Source organism: Chiroxiphia lanceolata, chromosome 3 (assembly GCF_009829145.1).
Source record: "Chiroxiphia lanceolata isolate bChiLan1 chromosome 3, bChiLan1.pri, whole genome shotgun sequence".
NCBI classification, from domain to species: domain Eukaryota; kingdom Metazoa; phylum Chordata; class Aves; order Passeriformes; family Pipridae; genus Chiroxiphia; species Chiroxiphia lanceolata.
This window is the reverse complement of record NC_045639.1, coordinates 34,274,216-34,290,638: the sequence shown is the minus strand read 5'-3', so window position 1 is coordinate 34,290,638 and position 16,423 is coordinate 34,274,216. Positions and strand designations below refer to the sequence as shown.

Sequence of the window (16,423 nt, the reverse complement as noted above, 5' to 3'; positions counted from 1 at the left end):
AGTGTAATCTCTGAAGCAATGGGAGACCAAAAATCCCAGTAAACTCTGTGCATTAAAAAAAAAGCTCCCTTCGTTGCATATACTTACAAGGTGAAAAATAGAATACCATATAGCCCTACAATAGACAAAGCTAAAAGTTGAATAGTATCGCCCTCTCAAAAAGGGCCCATTAATGAAATGAAACCCAAAGACTTGAATACACTGAGGGGCAGTAGAACTACTGAACGTGAATATGAAAAATATGAAGTGTTGTAAAAGCAAAGCAGCAAGAGGTCTAGCAGGCAAAATACAAGTGGAAGGATTAATACTAAAATAGGTGTTGGAGTAACTGCAAGAAGACAAGAAGAGCTTAAGGGACACAGGACTAAGTGGTAAACTAATATATACAAATTTCCCTACTTGAGGGAACAAGAAATCCCTTTCCAATACTGGATGAAAATAAGCCCTTTTGACTCAGTGTTTTGTAAAGATCTTTTTTACCCTTAGAGAAATGCAAACAGGGAAATTTAAACCTAAAACATTGCTCAGCCTAAGAGAATTGAGTTCTGGGTGAATGGATGGATGGGTACAGATAATGTATTATTCAGAATATTATCAACTTGATTTTTTGCTAAGGAGGAAATAAATACTTTTGGTTGAACTGGAATGCTGATGTATTTGCTGAGACTGTTTCTGACTTAGAAATAAATCAAGTGAAATAATTTGGCCATGGTAAATATGCTAATAACTGCCTGTACAAATTTGATAAAATTCTTCTATGCTGCCAGTGTTTTAATTTATTAACTAATGTGACTATGATGACCGGAAAATGAGTATGTGAACTAAGTAAACAAGAAGTGTAGAAAACATGCTCAAGGAGGTGGCTCTTCAGAGTACTTTTCTCAGGGATGCTTCCAGATGATGCACTACTCTGCTTTTGCCAGGCTGTGTAAGAGTAAATAGCAGATTTAACAACAAAAATATTCACTGCACTTCTTGATTTCCTTCTAAGAAGGCTTATGATTTTCAGTAATTGTTTCAATGTTACTAAGACACAAACCTAGCACAAAAAGCAAGCTTTGTGTTTGATACAGGGCTTCTGGGACAGAGCAATTCAGGGCATTTCATCTTTGTTCCTGGAGATAAAATTTAACCCAGAGTGACTTTATGTGAACTGGAGCAGACAAAAGGTATGCCTTGTTTATCTGAACTAACCTTACCCTGGCTAGCCTGACTGCCAAGGGCAAGGTAATAAGTTTGCAAATCCTGCCCAGATCTCACTGTGAACACTTGGGCTGTTGGCCTTTGTTGGCATTGGCTCTGTGACAGTTGCATCACTGGAGCAATACCTGAGCTAATTTCAGGTTAAATGGACTGCATTCAATATTTTTCACTGCCCAGTAGTCAAGATATAAATATTCACTAGGAAAAAACTTGCAAGTATTAAAAAAGTCATCTGATATATTTGCTTAACTCCTGTTTAGTGATACCAGGTGTAATCCATAATACTATTTTTTTACTGATACACAGAGCAAGAATTATTTATGTAAACTCTTGAAATGTGCAAATAGTTTTAAATCATCAGTGCTTTTTAGAATTCATATATTTGTAGTAAACCATGGACAGCAGAGAAAGACTGCAAAAATTCATTTAATACATTACTCATTGAGGATTATTTGACCTTCTACTTCCGAATATGAATAAAAAAATAAACAGGTTTTCATTAACAATATGAAACAAAACAGGGTACACAGATTAACTATTTCTGCTTGCAAGCATATTTCTGTCATAAAATATCACCTCATTTGTAATTAATCTGTAATATAATTTCAATTGGAAGTCTATATCTGTGTACATAGCACAACACACAGATCTATCTTCAATAAACATCAGTAAAGTTCTAGTTGCAGTTACACTGCATGTACAGTTTTGTTCGATTACAAGCAGTAGGGTGCAAAGTCTGGCTGGGATGCAGATGGCAAAGCTTGATTACAGATTTAACTTCCATTTCTTTCCTTCCTTTTCTTTTTTACTCTGCGTATTACAAATCTTTGAGTAATAGGAGTTATAGTGGTAGCCTTACCTTTTAGGCTTGGCAGAATATTTAAGAAACAAACACTACAAATGGCATTTTAGCAGGAGATTTTGCTTTCATTGTGAGACAGGATTTAATAAAGAACTAATAATGTATTTTCTCATTCTGAAAATCATGCCTTTGATCATGGCTGTCTATTACTTCTGATGCATTTTCCCTGGTCTTAGCCTTTGAAATCTGTCTATCTGTTACTCCACCAAGATATCATCAAGGTCTTTGAAAATGGTGTCCTCCCTGCTATTCATCTTCATCAATTTCCACCTTCTCTCTTTTCTGTCCTCGTGTCTCATATGTTGAGATTTCTGAAATTTACTTTAATAATTTCCTTATGGTGGAAACTTCTTGAATCTCTCATATGTATATGTGTTTCCATGAATAACTAAATACAGTAATCATAGAATTGTTTGGGTTGGAAGGCACCTTAAAGATTAACAAGTTCCAACTCCTCTGCCATGGGCAGGGACATCTCCCTCTAAACCAGGTTGGTTAAAGTCCTATCCAATATATAAATTAAAGGGATAAAAAAAAAGATGGCCTGATGAAGTCATATGTATTGTTAAATGGTTTAGATAGTTCAAATAACCCAGGAACACTGAAATTGCAAAGAAAAAAATCAATGTATAGATTGGAAGATCTCTAACTATAAGGATAAGGACTGTTAATGAAAGGGTTGCTTGAACTATTCCTAACAAAGAAAATGACCATGCTAATACAGGTCATAAACCTGCTATAGAGTTTGTTGTGCTGCCTGTCATGTTTTCCTTCATGTAGTCTAATGGTCATACTGTCACAAATTTGTGTTGACACTGGAAAACAGAGTTGAGAACCATCAGAAGTAGATGGACAGAGGACTCAGGAAGTGGAAACATCTGGTTGACTTTCTTGCTCTGAAAATACCATCAAGGTAAACGGTAGTGCTGCTATGCTGCCACTTTTTCTTCTTTGCAGATATAAAATGTAAAGATGTTTGGTTTGAATTCACAGAAGGCTGCCTTCATGAGACAGGCTGCAATGTCCTGTCAGTTATTACAGTATAATTATGTCTTATAAAAACAGGTAAGTAAAATGTCTACTTTAAAATGCTCTTAAAAAGTCATATAACACCCCTCAATAGTAACCGAGGGACAGGCATCTAAGAAATACAATTATATCCAGAAAACTTTACATAAAACATGATCAAAACTAAATAAAACAGATATAACTATGAAAAGTACATTCAATGCATAATTTCACCACCTCATGCTGGAAAATTTCTGAAATGAAAAGTTTTTTAGAATCCAATTCACACTTGTCAAATTTCAAGGACATTCCAAAGCTGTAAGGAAAGTGCCAAAATGAAATTAATGAAACTTCTATGTGAAATTCAACATAAACTAGAATATGAACTTAGTCTTATTTTAACTTCTAATTAATGTATTTTCTCTATTTCTCTTCCTTTCTGATAGCTGAGGCTATTCTCTGACTCCTGTTTCCATCATTCTTGCTCCATTAAATAACTGTCTTTCAGCATTGTTCATTCACTTAGAGTGAGGACTTAAAGCTGAAAAAACTTTATATTAAGAAAATAGAATCAGTCTTCAGTACTTCTGACTCTTACTTTACAAAGAGCAGGTACCTTGGCCGTGCTTAAAACATTCCTGGAGGTCTTCAAAGAGCTTTGCAGCTGTTATTTTTCAAAATGTAAAAAAAACCAAAAAGTGACATCCTGAATAGCCAAGCTACAAGCATGTTTACTGCATTATAAGGACCACATCTCGGCTGCGAGGATTTGTCTGAGATTCACTACGTTGCAGTTCTTGGTTTTTTCCTTTTCTTAGAATACTGCATTGCTATGAGGGCTTAAACAACAAGGGAGCCGCAGCCCCACAGCTTTATTTACATAAAGTGATATAGAGGAGTAAGGTCTTGAGTTTACTTCTCATTTTGGAAAGGAAATTAGGATACTTCATTCTTTCCTCTGTACCTTCTCAGTATTGCATAACTGTTTGACTGATCACAAGACGACTAGTTATGCACTGGCTTGTCTCCGTGGCCACAGGAAAAGAGGAAGGAATAAGCAGTCTTCCCCTGCAGCATATGGGTCAGATAGACTCATAACCCAGATGCCTGGAGGAACTCAAGCACTGCATCTAATTGCTCTTCTGGAAAGCCACGGTGGTTGACAAGGGAGGGTTCAGCCAGAGGCGTGATGCAGCAGCCTTTGTAACAAGGTCCCTGTAACGGTGCATGCCAAGTATCAGAGTACATCCAATTCATGCCATGATCCAGCTCTATATATTTATTTCTTTAGAGCTATATTATCAACATGCAAGTTTCCTTATCCTGACTGGACATTCTGATTCAGCCCTGAATGGCTCTTGTGCTCTGAGTTCTCATGTGAACAGATAACTGGAAAAAGCAAACTGTGCTTAGAGAAAGAGCCAAAAGAAGGTAAAATTAAACCGTTTTCCAAGACCCTCCATGAAGTGACTCGAATACAGAGACATTCATCATCTTCCACAAAGAGAGAGAGAGGGAGTGCTTGCCTAGTTCAGTGCAGTCTCACGTGGATTGCCCCAAGCTAGCCCTAGGCTAACAATGTATCTACATAGTACAGAAATACTGTGAACCCAAAATCAGCCTTGTCAGAGTGATGCTCAGGCTTATAAGCACAGCCAGTTTGTGAAGCTAGTTTGCTAAGATCGTGTACTGCGGCTTGACTGCTTCTGGTACTGAGACTGGCCTGTTCAGAATTGGTAAGTGATGAGTCTGACTTTATTTCACAGTATAAACTCCCCCTTGTCATTCACAACTAGTTTTGATGAGGACTCATATTCCCTGAACACTATCCATTTATTTCAAATACTACCAAGACCTCTTGATGATGATGAGAAGGAAATTAATAATCAGTGCATCTCTATGCTTCAGGATTTGAAGGAGGAGAGAAATTAGCAAGCAAGCTGTAAACAGTTTAGCTTAAGTATCAGAAAGAGGCTTGTCAAGCACTGCAGATCACTGCATTGGCTCACTTAGAGGTCAGGTGCTCTGCAGTCTGTAGTGCAAAGGCAAATGAGGTTCACGCACATGAGCTACTTGGTCTCCCTCAGAGTGTCTCTGTGCGCTCCAGTTGAGGTAATGCCCCAAGGATGAAACTCCTGAGAGCAGGAAGCCACCCAACACTGCCTCTCCACCATGAGAACTGCATACACAAATCACAACCTAATCTTAAAATCTCTGCCAGTTTGTTCCCACTGAAGATCTGGGAAGGTAACAGAAAATATTGTAGTGGATTAAGGAGATGGGGATTAAATGACCATAAACTCACAGCATCCTGTTTCATGCCACAGTTAGTGAAGCATTCATTGATCTTGATATTTTTTCTTGACATGTAGAAAATAATCAGTTTTCTGTGTTGTGATAGGATAAGAAATACCAGTCTCTGAGAGCAATAGCTTGTAATGGCCTGGTTTTGATCTCATTTTTGATCATCTTTTCTTTTTCTATCCTCTCGTACAAACTTGACCTGGAAAAAAATATGAACTCTTCTATAACACAGACACCTGATACCATCATTCACTTTTAAAAATTTCTACCTTGAAGAATTCTAATTTCTTTGTAGAGTAAGTGCAGTTTGTCCATGATTTTTACTGTACAGACTCTGTATGCATTAATTTAGGACTAAATCCACAAAGGAGCCTACATCCCAGCTGACTCTCCATTCTGCATGTTATATTGATCCCCTCTTTCCCCTTATGTAAAATCTCAATGTTTAGCAAACACATTGAGGTTTGGTTCTTCATGGCCTCTGGTTGCAGTGTTGTTTACGTACGTATGGCCAGTCTTCGCGAACCGCGAACGAAGATTTGGGAAGGGTCTTTACCCTTCGAGCCTGCGCAGTGGATTTTTTTTTTTTAGGTGAGACACAGTGTGCGCTGAGCTGAGCCCACCCTTTAATCCTGAGGTTCATCTGCCAGGGCCGAGCAAGCTTGGACGGTGGCAGTGAGGTCCTCAGGACGTAGGTTTGTTTAGAGTGACCTTCTCTTAGATGGAAGGCCTTACAGGGCTAACAAGCTCCATCTACCCGGGGGACTTTTTCTCTGACCGGGAATCGAACCCGGGCCGCGGCGGTGAAAGTGCCGCATCCTAACCACTAGACCACCAGAGGGCCCCAGTGTTGTTTAGCCTGCAGGTTATAGCTCACCCTCAAGCTGCAGTATGAAATGGTGTCTCACAGTACCTCCTGCTATATTATTCCACTCCTCATGACACAGTGAAATTGTGCCAAGGACAGTCTCTGAGCTCCACACTTCACAGCTGTAAATGTCACACAGGAAAATGAAGGCCAGTTCCTTCCTAATCCAGGGGCCACTGGACCTTCAATGAGGGTTTGCCACTCAAGGGACCCTGACACTTAGGGTGGAATTAGATCAGCTCCAGCAAGGAAAAAGTGCAGAGACATATGGGTCTTTACAGAGAGAAAGGGCTTACAGGTACTTCCTTAATGGCTTCCTTCTTCTAGAGATACAGAAAACTCAACATCAGTCTATCCCTCCCAGACTATTGCCAGCCCAAGCGTGAGGAAAATCTATAGAAGCGAGCTTGTGGCTGGCATCACAGCATGATGGTCATGGTCAGTGGCAGCTAATCTTAGCCTGACAAACAGCTGCAATTCTTATAACTTTCATCTGGCTTTCTGAATAATTGTACAGATTTTTCTTAAAGTAATTAAAATAATAATTATATTATAAAAACACTTTCCAAGATAATCTCCTCTTCAATTTCCTTTAATATTTTCTGGGGAATTACTATGGGTAACATAGAAAATAGGTAATTAAATTTCATTGCTATTACCATTTTGACAGCCTGAACTCTTTCACAGGGTGACAGATTTAATTTCTCACACATGGCTTATATTGTTTTAAAATGGAATAATAAGTGGCATGATATTGTTTCTTGCTGTGGCATCTAAACCATTATTTAGCAATATATCTGAAGTATTTCTTCTGAACTGATAGCCATTAAAATTTTTAAAGCAGAACCTCAGCAGGGGTAGATTGATACGGTGTCACTGGAATCAGTTGTGCAGTGCTTATTCACACAAGTTCAGGATTTAACCTGTAGTATTGTTATCACTTTTTTTTCCTCTTACCAAATTTTAGCATATTTTTCTTATTGATAGTCTGGAACAAGGCATGGAAAAAACCCAGTGAATTCATTATAAACCCTACCCTGTAACCCAGTGGGCTACACAAGGTGTGATGTGTCATTGTCAGTTTGTGCTGAAGACAATGGCAGCAGAAGATACTCTGTCTCTCCAGCAGCACTCAGCAACTCATACGATTTAGGTTACAGGAGCAAGCTTTGTTTACATAGCTGCCAAGGACATACTTACAGCTAATTCCAGAGACATCAATGTTAGAATAAGCCAGAGCAAGGAAAAGGGGAATAGCTCTCATGAATTCCTCTTTCCAATACTAATTTGAAGGCTAATAAGTGTTACATAATACTGCTGCTTTCTGTTCAAAATCAAATAGTTTAATTCACCTCTGAAATAACAGACCTGTATTAAAATCCTCAAGTATGGATATAAATACTTGCTTTCTGTACAAGTTAATAGCTTTTCTGCATGCAAGGGTAGAGGAAGTTTAAGAACGTCATAATTTCCTACAAGCTATATTAAGGGAGGGTCACTTGGAGGTGCCACGCATCCCAAAATGAGTTGCAAAAGTTCACAGGAATCCCTTGATAATGGCATTGCCTTTTGTGCTTCCATGATGCTGAATTTTAGTTCTGTTTCCAGAAAGGAAGTTTCTGTCCTATTTGTTATAAAATAGATGTGAAAATACAGGTTAACACAGAGCAGAATATCTGATAGCTAATCTGAAAGGGAGCAACCTGCTACAGCAGAAAACAGGCAAAGTCTAAAAAAATTATATAGATTTAGTAAATGAGTAAATCCAGCCCTTTACACTTGCTTTGCATTCTTTGGAACCATTCTACCAAAATCTTTTTGCCTCAGTTCCCAAAAAGAATTTTGTGATAACACAATATGGACTTCAGCTTTTTGTTTATGGGACAGACAAGTTTATTTGCATACTAACCCAAGCCTGCTAAGGCAAAGTAAAAGAGCTATAATTTCTAACCCCTCAATTATTTCAGACACAGTGCCTGCAGCACTGGGAACTGTATTTTTGTACCCTGCATCCATTCCTCTGGCAGCCTTTAAGACACACCTCACAAAGACCATAAAGCAGTGCTAAGTAAAAGCAGAAATGAGGGCCAGCTGATGTTCTGCTGAAGCTGTTGCAATCTTTTCTCAACCCGGTAAAACAAAAGGCAGTAGGTAAAGAGGTTACAGATAGGGAAGTAGCTGAAAGGATGATATATAAAATGGGAGAATAACACTGTGGGGTTGGTTACAAAATTAAGGTATTTATCTCCTCTATAAAATAGTAATAACATCCATTGTCTCTGCTTAACTGTATCATTGAGAATTTGCCTTATGCGAGAAACTGCCTGTTCCTTCCTCAATAGAAGGTAATAAGTTATTTAATATTTGACCAGAATTAGTGCAGCATTTTGGAAAATTTTGCATAGTCAGTGTGGACAAGGTGAGAAACACTTTTGGTAATGCTGGCAGAAATTAAGGAAGCAATTACTAAAGGATGAAGAGTGAATGTAGAAATATTCCAGAACGTGTAATTACAACATTGGACCTCTGGCATTTTAAAGATCCCTGACACACTTGCATAAAATCTACTGGAAGAGAATGAAAATTTGTACAGATTAATAGTTAGCTTCATTTTGAAGATCAAGTCAATCTCCAGCAGCATTGGTAGGTTAATCAATGCTATCTCACTAAAACTAAACCAGTTCTTGCCAGCAAGTGGCCTCTTCTGCCCACACAGGGGCTCAACCTTGACTGTGGCAAATTGGACATGGAGCTAATCGGGTTTTTTAGCTCATAGTAGCATATTTACTTTGGCCAGTTTGGCCTGAGGTTGTGCAGATGTCAAGGGAAAACAGCCATTTCCAAAACAGAAGAACTGCAACAGAACTTTTTGACTACCTCAGCTTGTTTCAGACAGCACTGCTACCTAGTTGGCCTCGGTTTACCACTGCTGAGTTTGGGTGGATTTGTAGAGGGTTTTTCTTGTAACTGGCAGAGCATGTCACGTTTACAATGTGTCTAGTACTAGAGGAGTTGGTGCTGAATGGCAAAAAAAAATTTTGAAAGAAAAATGGGGATGAAATGCATAAATGATGAAATAGATATGCAATATCTTTGTCCTTTTATTTGCTGGGTTATAAGAATGTATCTAGCCTAAACTATGATGAAGTTCCACTCTGAACCATTATTAAGAAGTCCAGAATATAAAAAAGTATGCTAATTATAAGCTACATTTTATAAAACAAATGTAAAGTAGACATTTACCTTGAAAAGTCTGTAGTCAGAGACCAGAGTACCTACCAGAAGTTTATGACTTCCTTTCTTCAGAGCATTCAAACCCCAGGTACACATCTACAGGAAAGCAGAGTGAAAAATTCAAGCACACAGTGAATCAATAGGAAGTAGGCAAGAAATTGCTGTGAAGTAACTAGGAGATAAGTGGATTAATCTCTCACAAAAGTTGGCAAGGTTTTTTCTGCTTGAGCTTTACTAGCTGAAATTTGAACTGAACATGGAGCCTCCTGTGGGGTGTTTAACCTCCTGCAATCCCATTTATCTCAGGGACTAAAACATTCAGTTTCTTCTAAAGGAAAATCAGTAGCCCGGAAGATTAGCTACATGCTTCCATGATTCATTAATTGTGGAGGAAACTATGTCAATCTGGTATTTAACTGATTTTTAAACATTATTATTATTTTTAAATACCGTCAAAGTAAACCTCAAAACAAAAAGGTCATTTGAACAGAGCAAGTAAAATCTAGGAAATATCAGAATGAAACATGGATTTTTAATATGATTTTTTTGTTATGTTTTGTGATTTTGTTTTATTCCTAAAGGAAGAATGTGATAAAATCAAAGCAAAATCACAAAGGGTTACAACATCCATGAATCTATGTTTTGAATGTAAACTTTGACCCCATGTTAGAAACTACAGTAGCTGTAACAGTAACTAATGTAAAAAGAGTTATCATCACAGTTAAGAGCAAGTCTCTCTGACCAGTGTGACTGAGGAAGTTCACATACACACTCATACATGGAAGCCTGCCACACACTACACCCAGAGTCCTTGCTTCAAGGTACCTGTTCACTTCCTCTGGTTAACTGGTTGGAGCATGAATAGCAACCAGAGATTGCTCTTTTTTTCATCCCTTGCAGATGTCTCAGTCCATTGAGGAGAAAAGTATTATACTCTTCTGAGCAACAAGTGCCTTTTGCTGAACAGAGGGTCTTTTCTTCATTCCAAGTTCATAGGACAATAAAGCTACAAAGAACAATCTGGATTTCTTTGTGAAAGCAATGCAAGATACAGAGGAAAGAATTTACAGCGATTTTACACTCTGATCTTCTTTGTTTCTTTTTCTTTTTTTTTCCTTAAATTTGATGTGAAGTTCCTAGGAAATTATGTGCTTATGTTAATGTAACATTAAGGTTGATAAATCAAGTTCTCAAATGTCATGAAATGCAGAAGTCAGGCTGTAGGCTCAACCTTTACTCTGGCTCTTTGCCTCTTTCATAAAATACTGTCTGTCTCTATGTTGTTATAAATTATTACTCAGACTACGTAGGAGTCAGCATAACACAAACTGGAATTTCCTACAAGGCTTTATAAATAGTAAACTCATGACAGAAAATGCTGTGCAGCTGGACTATATAAGGAAAGAAGCATTTTACTCACAAATGCTTCCGTATGTTCCTTCTTGTGTTTCAGTTTGGCATGATCATCTCTCTGTTGATCATCTCTCTGCCATTATTCATGCAAGGAGATTTTGGTTATCATAGGTATTGTGAAGGTGCTGTTCCTCACAGTGACACTGATATTCATGTGCAAATGAAACTATTCATATGTGAACACAAGTATTCATTTTTTCCTGCCAATGTTGCTGGATACTGAAGATAAGCCTTCCTGGCCTCAAAGGACAGAAGGCGAACACCCTGGAAGTAAAAAATTCTTTAAGGCCTCCTGCTTTCTAGATAGTCCCGACTGAACGGCTATCAGCAGTAGCAGGTCAGGAGTCTGTGCAAGGTTGGATTTGTCTAGGATCCCCCCTACAGCCACAGTAAACACCGATTGTGTGATGGCAACCATCCTCAAGGGGCCCATGGCCCCTTCTTTAGACACCAGTCACTTCACATGCATCTGTCTTAGTCCTTCACTGAGTAAAGCCCTTTAAGATCACCAGAGGAGGTATATGTTAAGGTAACTTCCCTGTCCAATCATCCAGGAACCACTATGACAGTCACACTCACAGCACCTGAGTTGGGACAGAAGCCCCTTTGCAGCTACACCATTCTGGGCATCATTGGCTCCTGCTGTGTCTGTAATTGTCCAGCCACCTAGCTGGTACCACAGGTCCCCGTGCCCTCTATTATGCAAAAGGTCCCAAGCAGAGCTCAATCTGGCACTGCAGTTTGCACAATGAGCTACCTGCACTGAATGTGTTCCCCAATGTATTTTATAAATGGGATGTTTCATAGGCACATGTACAGCATTTTCATAAAAGGGTGGCATGTAGGGTTCCATCTTCTGTCAGAACCCCAGCCCAACATCCACACTGTTTTAACCATAAACAGCATTGATCCACTGATACAAAGTCTCATTATAGACAGGGTGAGCTATAATCCTTAACTTCTCTCTCCCATCAGGAGCTTCCTGGGTCCAAGAAGTCCCATTCCTGCCCTGCACCCAGGTCAGCCCATTCACAGCAATGTTATGCCTTGGTGGAAAATTTGCCTTATGTCTGAAACACAGACAGAAAGAAGAAAGAGAGGAGAGGCTCAGATGTTTGCAGCAATCAGGTCTGTTTTGAAAATAAAGCCAGCAGAAGATAAAGAGAATTTGAGAAGGCTGTACTTTTATTTCTCAGCATGTGAAAGAATATAGTACAAATGCTATCCTGGGTATACCACATCTAAATATGAATGCACCATGTTAGAAAGAAGTCAGCTGGTCAAGGTTTTTACCCTGGATAACATCTAATGAGATTTATCAGATTTCCAACAGCAATTTTCATCACACAGCTAAGAAGGTTATTATTATATCTGTGATTGAGAACTCTAGAAATTTTGATAGCTTTCAGTCAGATACTTATCTCTGGACACAAAGAGAAATTTTACAATTGTACCACTGCAAAGTTGTCCAGTTTTAAATAAATTATTTCAACTTTAGTCAAAGATGTATCTTGTACTGCTTTAAAACAAGTACTTGCTTCATGCACATTTTTGACTGGTCTCAGATTACTCTTCGGGAATTACTCTTACGTACTGTGGATAAAGATGTGTACTTCCCTTGAGGATATATTCAAGGTAAAATCTTACTCTAAGTGACATGTTTGCGTTTGTATTGGAGAGTAGGAGAGGTAAAGACACCTTCAGGTGTTTGGTGGAGGTCACAAAGGCTGTTCCAGAATGGAAGCAGGGTATCCCTCTGGACCAGCCAGGGTGAGACCCAGTGAACTGGTAGACCCTACTCCACCACCGTCACACACTGGTGAAAGGAATGAAAGCCTATGCATTGTGAGAGGAAAGGATGCTTCACTACAGAATTTATGTGTCACAAATTACTTTGTGCTCCTACTGTGTGCAGTGAGGACAAGCTCTCCACCAAGGCTCAATGTTTTGGGTACCTTTCACCATAGTCTTCATTTTGGACATTATCCATGGCATGATTTAACCTAGTGTGAACAACTCCCTGGCAAATCAATTTTTTTACATATAATTTTTTGACATATAATAATGTTTTGTTTAAGTTCCTTCCATTAAATGCTATTCTTTGCATCTTAAATTGTTTCAGACGGTTTTCTTTAACATTAACTGGAATTGACATTTACATTGTAATATATTGCAAGTGACATCTGTTGGGCCAACTTTTCCCTCCAAGAATTGTATGTCCTACCAGTCAGACAACCTCATAATTTTGTGGAATTGTTATATAATGTTGTTTCCAAGTTTTCCTATAGGCAGTGGCATTAAATAACAGTTACACAGCTCAGTCTTCTTCCTGCTAAGTTTGGTGGCTAAACTCCCACTGACTTCGTGGGAGCAGGATTTTATTTACTGTGACATTCACAGAAATTAAGGGTTAGCCTCTAAAAGTAGGGAAAGTTTGGCCACATAAGCCTCCAAAGGCCTAGATATTTAAAATATATCTGTTGCTGCTACTTATATGTCCATATGCTTTCAGTATCCTTTTCACATGCTTTAATTAATTGCACAGAAATGTTTGTGAATACAGTCAAAACAACTGGAATAATTAATGCTTATTTTTAGGGGCAATTGTTAATTCCTTCCAATAGGAAGTAGAAATTTACCTACTTCCCTTTCTCCAGACAAGAAAACCAATCTTTCGAAGGTTAGCTGCCAAAATAAAATCCCGAGAGGGGCTTTTGCACATTTAACCACACCTATACACAATCTTATAGCTCCCTTATCCAGCACCCTGCCCAGATCCAAAGGTGTCTAAATTCCCTAATCTCTTAAGCAATATTCTATGTTCTTGTGCTGGAAAAAAAATGCTTCCAGATGTATGATATCTGGTGTGCCTTTTTTTTCTGAGATTACTGCCCATTCCAGCCATGCCTCCAGCTTTCCCTGGTCAGGTCTGCCATTCTTCACTCCAAGAAATGAGCACTACAAGAAGTTGCTTTACACAGAGGAGCACCTCACTAAGGAAATACTTAAGTCCTGACCCATGCTGAGAGGGTGAGGAAATTCTCACTCTCTAAATTACTTTAAACCCTTTTCAAGAAAGAGTCTTCCATCAAAAGAGTGACTCCAGGCTAATCCTTCCAGGTGTCCAGAGGACAGAGATACTGAACATAGGCAGAACATTTCAGGAGACTCTAACCTTTAAGACTGCACAAACTACTCCTTTCTGCAGAAATCCCAAGAGACAACACACCTCCACAGCATGAGGCACTCCCTATTTTTTCAGGCTTTGAGGAAAGGGATGGTCATTTATTGCAGGCTCAAATGAACAGTAAATATCAATATTTCCTGCCTGACTCAGCTGCCCTATTTAGTGTATTGATCTGCCTATCTTCCAATTCCTATTCCTGCACACCAAGGGAGGACAAACAAGCAGTTATTTATGGCAGCTCACCCCAACCCTAGTCCCAGGGGCACAACAAGAATTCTTATTTCTTCCCCTTTCTTTGCATGGGTACAAAATGCAAGTCACATTGTCACTTGCTACAGTCTGCTCAATGTTTAATAAAATATGAATGTAGAAACCTGGCACATGTAACTGAAAAAGTTACCTACAGTCCTGCATGTCTCAGTACTTCTACCTATACTGTCAGATGAGGAACCTCACACAGCCTCTCTCCTTCATCATAGCTGTAGCCTGCCCTGGTTGGTAGCAGTTACAAAAGAAGTGCAATCTCTTATCCCACCATGATTATCATTTACAGGAATAATGTCAGGAAAAGCATAAAAATCAATCAACCAACTGAAGAAAAAAAAAAAAACAAAAACCCAATAGATAATTTCTTTTTTTAGATTAAGATTAGATAATAATATTACTTTGCTGTTTTAGAATCTGAATTCTTTGTTACAACTGAGTAAACTGTAATACATGTTTTTAAATGTCTGAAATTCCTTCTGCATCTAAACCAATATAGAATAATGCTAATAATTTTCTTTTAATACTAGAAGAAATACTCAAGGCAATAAAATGCTATGAAAGGATGCTTTCCTTATCAAATTTCATAAAAACTTAAAGGCTTAGTAGATTCCAGTTCTTTTTTCAATAGATATTTAGATAAAATGAGGAAAATAGTAATTTTTGGTACTTTCAGGTGCAGCCTTTTCTTAGAATTCTAGGAATCTTTCACAGTACACCAGATAAGAATTCTTGCCCTAAAAAAATGCAATGGTTTTGTAACTAAGTAACGTTACCCCTCTGGTCAAAAAAATTCACTGCAGAAATTGTACTCAGTCATGAAAAGAAAAATTTGAAAGAAAAATTATCCCCTTTAACAATATTTTGTACTAGTTCTGTTCCAAAATTTTTAGCCAACACAAGAGAAGAAGCATAAAACAGACACGAAACAATAACAAAACCCTATGTATTATAATTAAAATAATAGAATCATGAAATGGACAGAGTTGGAAGCCAGAGGTGAGGCTGACAGATCAGTAGTTCCCAGAGTTCTCCTTTCTAGCCTTTTTGAAGGGTACAATATTTCCCCCTCTTCACTCACCTTGGACTTAACCTCAGGGCCATGACTTTTCAAAGATTATAGAGAGAGGCTTGGCAACTGCATCAGCCAATTCACTCAGGACTCTGGGATGTATCTCATCAGATCCCATAGACTTATGTACATTCAGGTTCCTCAGGTAGTCATGAGCCTGATCTACACTTACAGTGACTTTGCTCTCTTAGTCCCCATCCTGCTGTCCATCCACTCAAGAGTTGTGGGAAGAGAGGTTGCCATTGAAGACTGAGGCAAAAAGTTGTTGAGTACCTCAGCCCTCTCCTCATCCATTGTTTATGAAGGAGGGCACATACATCATCTTTGACCTTCCTTTTCTGGTTAACATAGCTGCAGAGGCCATTTCTGTTATTCTTTGCATCCCTTGAGAGCTTCAGTTCCAACTTCGCCTTGGCCTTCCTCACCTCATCCCAACAGTCATACTTCGTCTTCCCAGGTCAGCTGCCCTGGTTTCAATTGTCTATGTATTTGTTCCTTTCCCTTTTGTTTGACCAGTAGGTTCCTACGTATATCATAACAACTCAAAGTTCATACACAAAAATAAAATTAAGTCCTTCAGCAGGAGAAAAAAAAAAAAGAAGAAAGAAACAGAACAATTCAAAACTTTTAAAAAGAATATATTTTGTTTTCTTTGATTTTATAGTAAAAAATCTATCTCCCTTTTGTTTACTCTTCCATAATATCCTAATAATGGTAAAATATACCAGGACGCTTAGAACAGGAATTGGCTGTACTATGTTAAGATCATTCAGGTTTTGCAAAAGGCCAGTTACTCATGATATCAGTGTGACTAGAACTGCTTTTAGACATCACTTTGGATTTACCTTTGTGATCTTCTTAATTTTAAATAACAAGAGAAAAACTTAATGCCTTAAAAATACCAGCTACTACTACAGATTTAGAGATTTATCATAAATGAAAATACAATAACTAAAAGGGGGGGAAGATTTAATGGTGGTAATGCTTCAAAATACATTGTTTTCCTTC

At 38.3% G+C, this 16,423-nt stretch overlaps 1 long non-coding RNA gene across 1 annotated transcript; it reads left to right on the top strand.

The window, feature by feature from the left end:
• Positions 1-2,892: 2,892 nt before the first annotated feature.
• On the top strand, positions 2,893-10,562 carry LOC116784390. Its single transcript, XR_004356041.1, has 2 exons — positions 2,893-2,978; positions 10,380-10,562. It is a non-coding gene; the product is annotated as an uncharacterized LOC116784390 (long non-coding RNA).
• Positions 10,563-16,423: the final 5,861 nt, after the last annotated feature.